The following is a 9,948-nucleotide window of genomic DNA, read 5'->3' on the forward strand; positions in this document are numbered from 1 at the left end:
TTATAGGACAAATTCGACCACTAACTCCTCAGACTTCAACTCCACAAATTAGGATCTAATACCTTAACACTTACAATTGCGTTCATACTCCACCTATTCACCTATGTAGTGAGTATTCAGGTCGATGATTCTAACCAAAATGGCTTAGGGCACTGAGCTTTAAAGACCTTTAGGCCATATACCTCTTAGACCTTGCTCGGGTTTCAAAGCAAACACAACTCAATCTTTTTATTCATCATTTTTTTTTTCAAGTTGGACACATTGGCCTTTTTGAAGGTGTCTTGACTCAATTTGAAAGTAATTCAAGTTACTAAGACAATTGAGTCCAAGTCTCAAGGTTATACTAGTTTTTCATCTTAGATCAGGGGTCTAAAGTGCACAGTGTGTGTCAAGACTCAATTAGAAATGACCATTGGGAAAAATGAAAACTTCAAAGTTAAATCAACTTCAATTCACATAATAATTTTTCTAAGATCAATAAAATGATCTAGTATTCTAAAGCAACTTCTTTCAAGCTAGGTATGCTCATTCATCAATCATATATGCTATTTTTTTAAAAAAAAAAAAAATTACCAATTAAGGTTAAAAAATTAGTTAATGCAAAATATCACAAACAAAACAAAGAAAAAAAATCTAGCAATTCTAAATCACCATATCTCTTTCTCTTTCTCTTTCTTTCCTACCATTTAACTGAGAAAATGTAAAGAAAGGAAGGGAAAGGTACTTACAAAGCATTGTTTTTCAACTCCCACAATTGAAACAAAACAATATAGAAGTATAAGTACGGTAAGAAAAAAAGGAAGCAAAAAGTGAATATTATCAACATAAAAAAAATAAATAAAATAAGTCAACGAGTGTATTTGTAATGACAAAGTGATAGTAAAAAAGAAAGGTAGAGGGACATTTCCTATCCTCAAACATGAGATAGATGGTAGAGGATGATCTCTGAAAGTGCCACAGTAGCGGTAGGCACTATAGACTCCCTCTTTGAAGAACTAGTCTCTCGTGTAGCTTGAAGAGGTCTTGAAACATCTGCCTTAGGCGTGGTGGAAGTCATGCCTTCTTGAACACTACCCAACTTCTTAGAAGAAGATTTCCACTATTGGAAAGCCATTGTGAGATCATCAACTCTTCGGACAAGTTGCTGCTAAGTATGTTGGATGTTTACTTGAGTTTCTTGAATCGTGTCCAAACAAGCTAATAGTTGCTTGAAAGCCTTAGTTGAGATGTGTACATAGCCATCATAAGATGAAAGACCTATGTCTAATGTGGAGGAAAAACCAACCGAAATATGTAAGGCTATAATAGGATTTAGAGGACTAAAAGCAACTTCTAGTGCAGAGACAACTGGTGGTCTCGGGGGTATATCCTCTCTATTACCAATATCTTCAAGAAATAAATTTGGAGGTGGCACATAATGATGTTCATTAGTAGTAGTCAATGAAGCACCCATGAATGTAGTCTTAGTCTTAGTCACACTTGCCATCTAGAAACAATATAAACTTCCCTACAATGATGTTTATTTTCTTATCCAGGTTCAACAAGAAAGCCATAGTGCTCTAAAATGGTGCCCAATATTTGAGGGAAGAATAATGGATATTTCTTGGCTCTTTACTACTTCTTCAAATGCACTTTGTCTTCAAAATAGAATAGGGCAGCCATAAATAGTTCAATAAGTGTCCACCGTTACCCACTAACAATTCAAAATAAAGCCATTAGTGTGTTTTTTCACCTTTGCATTGTTTGTTGGCAAGGGTAAACATTGGAGCACAGGACATGATCCAAAAGCTAGAATTTGGAATCTATTTCTCTTCTCAACACTACATGTGTATCGGTTGATTGATTTTGAGAAACTAATCGAACCATTTTAGCAACTTCATTTTGGGTAATGGGTTGAAACTCAACTTGATTTGGAGGTGTAAGAGGAATATCCAAATCTTTGGCTACCATTTTAGCATTCAGCATACCTTACTTCCGATCAATTTCAAAATAAATCACTGAATGAGAGTATACCTCCTTGCTAGTCATGTGTTGGTAAAATTCCCAAATTATACGTGGATAAAAGAATGGTCTAGGTACCATGAATGACTCTAAGAAATATCGACGACATAGCTCCATGGAAAATAGAGTTAGAGGAGATGCAACAAATGCCTTGAAATCATAGTAGCATTCCTCATGAACTTTCTACCTGAGCAATCTTCCCATGTACTAGAAGCTAGTTTCTTTCTTGGGGCTTTCGTAAATTGAAATTGAGTTGTTCGGCCCAATGGAGGTGAAAGATTTTGTAATCGGAATAAGAGTAAGGGCTTTAGAAATGGAAAACTGAGCTACATGATTCTAAATTGGAGGAGTAGCAAAGGATGTTGGAAAAGATGGAGAATTTTTTTGAACATTGATAATTCGCTTTCTCTTCACCGATAATTTCTTAGGGACACACATATTTGATTTGCATTTATCTAGTGAAAATCTTATGATATTCCTTTGGGCTGGAGGTTCAAAAACTAGAGGTTCACAAAGGATGTTGGAAAAGATGGAGAATTTTGTTGAACACTGATAATTCTCTTTCTCTTCACCGCTAATTTTTTAGGGACACGCATCTTTGATTTGCATTTATCTAGTGAAAATTTTATGACATACTTTTGGGTTGGAGGTTCAGAAACTAGAGGTTCACAAAGGAAAAATCTCAAAGAGGATTCAAGACCAATTTCATATCCATTTCTGTCACTAATCTTCACAAATTCTTCCTTAAATTCAATGATTTTTCTTTTTGATACCTCATCTGTAACGTGAAAGAGCAAAAAATAAGAGGATATCAATTTGTCCGAAATTTGCAAAAATTGCAACAACCTCTCAAAGTAAATAAAAAATGCAATTTCTCAACCCTAATCTCAATCTCATTTTCAATTTAGATTTGTCTTGCAATTGAAAAGAAAGAGAAGAGTAAAAAATTAAATACTTAGAACGCTCAAAATGCTAAGAGTACCTAATATTTGGAAATAAAAAATGAAATGAAGAAGAGTACTCGAGGGTGTATGCGCTTTCATGGTCTAGGGCATGGAAGAGAGATGAGAAAGTGTGGATGGAAAAAGAGAATGAATAAACGATTCTGTGCCTCTTTAGTGTCTTGTGGATTGGCTATAAAGCTTTCTCAGGTTGAAAATTTTAAAAATGGTTGGAAGAAGATGAAGAGTTTTGGCCTGAGGACCTTTTTTGCACAATGATGCGAAATGAGCCAAAGGCTTATATTGGTTGCAAGATTTAAAAAAAATTGGCACAATCATGCGAAAATTTCACATGAGTGTTCGAAGTGGTCCAAAGGGCTTATTTTATTACAGTTTTCAATATAACTTTTTTATAGTCATGAGAAGTTTTTGCATGATCATGTGAAATGGTCTAGAGGCATAAAATCTATGTAGCTTCTCATATCAGTTTCGCACAATCATAAAAAAAATTCGCATGATCATGCGAACTAAGATAGAGTGATTACTACCAAAAAGTGCTATTTTGTAGACCTAATTATAATGGTTTTAAGCACCTTTGCGTAGTAATCATATTCATTTAACCCAATTAATTCATTAAGGTCCTTAGTAATTGGTTTTAACCATTTTGTGGCAAGTTTACATGTTTTTATCAGCTTATGAATCAATTCAAGCATGCCAAATGATGGAGGAGCTACTTGGACAAGTTAAAGCAAGGATTTTGGAAGTTTACAAGCTTGAATTTCAAGTGGAAACACGAGCACAAGCAAGAACAATGGAGAAGAGGAAAATAGAGGACAGCAGATGCAGTCTTCTTTCGCACTTTTGGGGCACTTCCCGAAGTCCATTTTCTACATACTATATACCATTTCAAAGCTCAGGAAGTCAAGAATCCAACGCTTCAAACCGTGTACAATTTGGAGCTGAAATGAGGAAGATATGCCTTCGGAAGACAATTACATCAAACCTTGCGAAAATTTCGCAGGTGAATTTCTCCTTGCGAAATTTCGCAAGGGGATTTTCCTCATGATGCGAAATTTTTCCATTTCGCAACATTGCGAAATTTCGCAAGGAGAAATTCACCTTGCGAAAATGCCAAATTTCCTATGTTTCTCCACGCACGCACCACCGACTTCCCATATATTTTTAGCTTGATATTTTCTCGTGTAAATTCCTTTTGTAACCTTGTATTCAGCCAACATAAGGCTTTATCTTGTAATTTTGCTATATATAGAGGTGCACAATGCCTCCAGGAGGATATAGATGGTTGGGGGATCGATCCTCTGTACATTAACTTAGAAATATATAAAGCTCTGTTTTTCTCTCTTCTCCTGTTCTTCCCCATTTCTATTTTCTTAGTAGCCAAACAACCTCTGAGGACTTTTCCTCAGAGGATGATTGGCTAAAACCTTTAAGTTTCTCAAAGTATGGATGTTATGTGATGGCTTGGATGCAATCCCATGGAAATTTCTCGCACCCGGAAGGTAAGGTAGTCGTTTTTCATTAATGGTTCATTAATGTAAAGTTTGGTTTTTATTTCCTTTGGACAACTTCCAACGGCCAATACTTGATAAGCTTTTGGATTTCTATCCATTAGTTATCTCCTACGAGCTATTGGAAGGTGAGGTTTTCAATTCCAAGTTTTGCATTAATCCGTTAGAACCAATTTCAATGGCCATTGAAAGGTGAGTTTATCACCTGGAATGACTTTGAGTTGCCAATATTTGGTAAGCTTTTGGCTTTAGACCATTAGTTATCTCTTACGAGCCATTCAAAGGAAGTCTAAGGTGAATAACCATTGATGAAATTCACTACCATCTGTTTTGCCATTTTAAAGGATTAAAACTTGATTTGCTAAATCCATACCGGTTCGGGAAGCAAGCATCACCATAGTTGCAACCCCAACGCGAGGAGCCTATCCTGAGATTTCCAATTTGCATAAGAGCCAGAGCATAGCTATCCTATCTTTGAGAAACTTGTTTTTACACCCTTTCATTTTAGTTTTTAATGTTAGCTTAAATTAGTTTAAATCTCTCTAAAACATTTTCATCTTCTTTTAAAGCTAACATCCATAAGAAAATCACCTATTTTCCTAATTTGAATATCATTTGTGTTTGCGAAAACCCTTCCCAGTGAACGATCCTAGAACCACTATGCTATAGTAGCTTGGCTACTTTAGTAATAGTATTTAAGGTATAAATTTTGTTGATACGCCTTTAAAGCTAAGCTACCATGAGTCGCATCAAATGGCGCCGTTGCCGGGGAAGGTGCCACAAGCATAGTGAAGCAACCATTAAGGGTAACTTGTGATCTTCATCACAAGTTTGGTGAGTTTTCTTATAATTTTTTTTTTTAGTTTAGTTTTTATTTAGTTAAATTTTTTATTCTCTTTTCTTTTATTTTTGTTTTAATTTCAATTTGTGCATTCCTTGTTGGATTCGAGACCAAGAGGGAACCCTGGTACAAGTTGAAGAAAAGAGCCTTAGTTGAATATCATTTTTTTTTAGAAATGGAAATTCCACATGAAGATCAGAGCTCTCATTATGATCATGAGAAGGACAAATTTGCATACTTATCCATGAGGGATCAGATTGAATTAGGGAAAAGGCAGGTTCAACAAAGCCAATGGGGTAGTGAGGATGCTTTGAATGAAGACATGAGCATGAAGGCAAAGCTAGCATCTATGGCTAGAACGATAGAAGAGTTTGAATTGAGAAATGTGCATACTGAGCACAACCACAAGCCATGCCAACTTCATTTGAGTATGTAAACCATCCCAACCTTACAAGCCAATCTCAACATCAACCGAAGGACAAATTCGCATACCTATCCATGAGGGATCGAATTGAATTAGGGAAAAGGCAAGTTCAACAAAGCCAATGGGGTAGTAAGTATGCTTTGAATGGAGATGATTCATATGAGCATACGGTAGGGGAATGCCCTACCATTCCAACTTTGAGAGACTGTGCGGTTACCAAAGCTCCTACACCTCAAGTTGGAATAACCATCCCCACCTTACAACCCAACCTCAACTTCAATCATCAATGAGTACATCTTCATTGGAGCAAGCCATTTTGAAGATAAGCAAAGTCATGGAGGACTTTGTAGGTGAGCAACAAAAAGATCAACTCTCATCTTAATGAAAAGATTGATAATTTGGAGAGTTCAATAAATGTAAGAATGGAGGAGGTTTATAAGGATCTATCACTAAGGATAGAAAAAGTTCAAGACTCCATTGAGAAGCTCACCAATCTCGACATAGCAAGGGGGAAAAGGAAGCTTCCTCCTCAACCCCACCATAACCTTCAAGGAACCATGCAAAAAGATCAAAGAAGTATTGAAGATCGACACTTTGGTGGGGGATTGCTATGACAACTCTATGGACCAACCTTCCATTGAAAATCATAAGGTTCAAGATGATAAAGGGTTACCTGAATCCTTTAAAGCATCCACTTCTCCAGGGAAGAGAAGAGAAACGAATTCCCTTGGATCAAATGGGAAGGATGCCAATTTTATTTGGGATCCAGGGGGAATTCAGCATGACGTGGGTGTGTGAGTGAGGATGAGCTAAATAGTTCATCTTCTTTTTGGGGTACATGCTATCAGCTTCATTTAAATTCTATGCTTTCTTTAAATTTATGCATGTTTTAGTTTGAATTCTTAGCTTTAATTTAGTTTTAATATGTTTTTAAGATGAGTTTTGAAGTGTTCATGCAGGTACGAAAGCTCACAAGCTCACAAATGTGGAGAAAAAGGTGAAATAGGGGAGAAATATATCTAAGTCCAAGCTTAAAAGCCCATTTCGCAACTCAACAAGTGAGTTGCGAAAAATTTGCAAGGTGAATTTCACCTTGCGAAATGCACATTTTGGCAAGATGCAAAATGCAACCTCTCGGGATTGCACTTTCGCAAGGAGTAACCAGTGCGAAAATTTTCGCAAGTCATTTTTCACCTTGCGAAATTGTTTTCAAAGCAAATATCAAAATGCAACCTCTCGGGATTGCACTTTAAGGGGAGTAACCAGTGCGAAAATTTGGCAAGGTGAATTTTCACCTTGCGAAATTTTTTCTTCATGCTTACCAAGGATTTGATTCTTTTTAAATTCATTTTCAAACTTCAATTTTCTAGTTTTAACACTCCTCCTTTGTTTTCCCCTGTTTTAGCCAAAAATCTCCAATTTTAACACCCCTGCAAGCTACATTCAAATGTCATTGCAACTTATATGAGTATACCATCATGGCATGGACCCTTTGAGCCTTGTCCTCAGCTGCTCAAAGTGGGGCCCACTCATCATTTTTGTAAATATTTAGTATAAATTCCTCTCTCATTCAATTTTTGAATTTTGAAATAGGTGGTTCAACCTTCTCAACTCCAAGTCCACATCACATGAGGTACCACTTCCTTCCTCCTTATTTTCGATTCAAACATTGAGGACAATGTTCATCTCGGTTGGGGGAGAGATGAGGAAGTAAGTATTAGTTTAAATTTTTATCATACTTAGTTAAATTAGCTACTTTTTGTTTAAATTTTTAAAATTTTTGCTTTAAACTCCATGGATATTAAGGATTAACTCTCAAAATTAAATGAGAGAAGTCGAGTTTCAACTTGATTACATGAGTCTTAGAGTTTGTATTATGCTCTTCTAAAAGTTGATGAATTGTTGAAACTCCCATTGCATGCAAACTTATCTCTTCCACCTTAAGCTATTCGCACACACATACATTAGATTCCGGTTATAAGATGTGAAACTATCTCACCCTCTAAGCTTGAGAAATCATAATTTGACACCTTTAACCTCTCTTTAATAGTGTTGGGACACCTCATAAAGACCAATGAGTCTTTGAAAAAATAGAAAAAAGAAAAAAAAAGAAAAAAAAAGAAAAAAAATATAGAATAAACTTCTTTGCTTGCCTTGAAACCTGAGCATGGTCCGAAGGGGTGGCGAAAGCCTTTAAAGCCTGGTGCCCTAAGCCTTTATTGGTTGGGAGTCACCGATCCTCTGCTTGTTACATGGGTGAATTGGTTAAGTTTAGTAAGTGAAAAGAATTGTGAATAAGAGGTGCGTTCCTAGCCTATCAAGAGATGGTTAATTTTGCTAAGCTTAAAGAAAGACTTAGGTTGGGGGGAGATGATAGTTATCCATACTATACTCGGAAGCTAATCACATTAACACTTAGCTTTTAGTGGAAGAATTTGATTTGGATCTTTTGAGAGTGGAAATTCTTTTGATGCTTAAACTTGCATAATATCCATTCTTTGTACTCTATGATCAAGTGAATGCTTTGACAACTCTTATTATAGGTTGAGTTTCACATCTTTATTGATCCATGGATGTCCATCATGCCACTCATATCATTTTTTGGAGTGATTTGCATGATCCCTTTTATGTATATTATTATAGTTTACTTAGTTTTTATCTCCTCCATTGCTAAGGGACTAGCAATGAGTCGGTTGGGGGTGTGATTACTACCAAAAAGTGCTATTTTGTAGACCTAATTATAATGGTTTTAAGCACCTTTGTGTAGTAATCATATTCATTTAACCCAATTAATTCATTAAGGTCCTTAGTAATTGGTTTTAACCATTTTGTGGCAAGTTTACATGTTTTTATCAGCTTATGAATCAATTCAAGCATGCCAAATGATGGAGGAGCTACTTGGACAAGTTAAAGCAAGGATTTTGGAAGTTTACAGGCTTGAATTTCAAGTGGAAACACGAGCACAACAAGAACAATGGAGAAGAGGAAAACAGAGGACAGCAGCTGCAGTCTTCTTTCGCACTTTGGGGTACTTCCCGAAGTCCATTTTCTACATACTATATACCATTTCCAAATATCAGGAAGTCAAGAATCCAACGCTTCAAACCGTGTACAATTTGGAGCTGAAATGAGGAAGATATGGCCTTCGGAAGACAACTGCATCAAACCTTGCGAAAATTTCGCAAGGTGAATTTCTCCTTGCGAAATTTCGCAAGGGATTTTCCTCATGATGCGAAATTTTTCCATTTCGCAACATTGGCGAAATTTCGCAAGGAGAAATTCACCTTGCGAAAATGCCAAATTTCCTCTGTTTTCTCCACGCACGCACCACCGACTTCCCATATATTTTTAGCTTGATATTTTCTCGTGTAAATTCCTTTTGTAACACTTGTATTCAGCCAACATAAGGTTTTTATCTTGTAATTTTGCTATATATAGAGGTGCAGCAACGCCTCCAGGAGGATATAGATGGTTGGGGGACCGATCCTCTGTACATTAACTTAGAAATATATAAAGCTTCTGTTTTTCTCTCTTTCCTGTTCTTCCCCATTTCTATTTTCTTAGTAGCCAAACAGCCTCTGAGGACTTTTCCTCAGAGGATGATTGGATAAAACCTTTAAGTTTCTTAAAGTATGGATGTTATGTGATGGCTTGGATGCAATCCCATGGAAATTTCTCGCACCCGGAAGGTAAGGTAGTCGTTTTTCATTAATGGTTCATTAATGTAAAGTTTGGTTTTTATTTCCTTTGGACAACTTCCAACGGCCAATACTTGATAAGCTTTTGGATTTCTATCCATTAGTTATCTCCTACGAGCTATTGGAAGGTGAGGTTTTCAATTCCAAGTTTTGCATTAATCCGTTAGAACCAATTTCAATGGCCATTGAAAGGTGAGTTTATCACTGGAATGACTTTGAGTTGCCAATATTTGGTAAGCTTTTGGCTTTAGACCATTAGTTATCTCTTACGAGCCATTCAAAGGAAGTCTAAGGTGAATAACCATTGATAAAATTCACTACCATCTGTTTTGCCATTTAAAAGGATTAAAACTTGATTTGCTAAATCCATACCGGTTCGGGAAGCAAGCATCACCATAGTTGCAACCCAACGCGAGGAGCCTATCCTGAGATTTCCAATTTGCATAAGAGCCAGAGCATAGCTATCCTATCTTTGAGAAACTTGTTTTTACACCCTTTCATTTTAGTTTTTAAT

Source organism: Vitis riparia, chromosome 17 (assembly GCF_004353265.1).
Source record: "Vitis riparia cultivar Riparia Gloire de Montpellier isolate 1030 chromosome 17, EGFV_Vit.rip_1.0, whole genome shotgun sequence".
In the NCBI taxonomy this organism is placed as follows: Eukaryota; Viridiplantae; Streptophyta; class Magnoliopsida; order Vitales; family Vitaceae; genus Vitis; species Vitis riparia.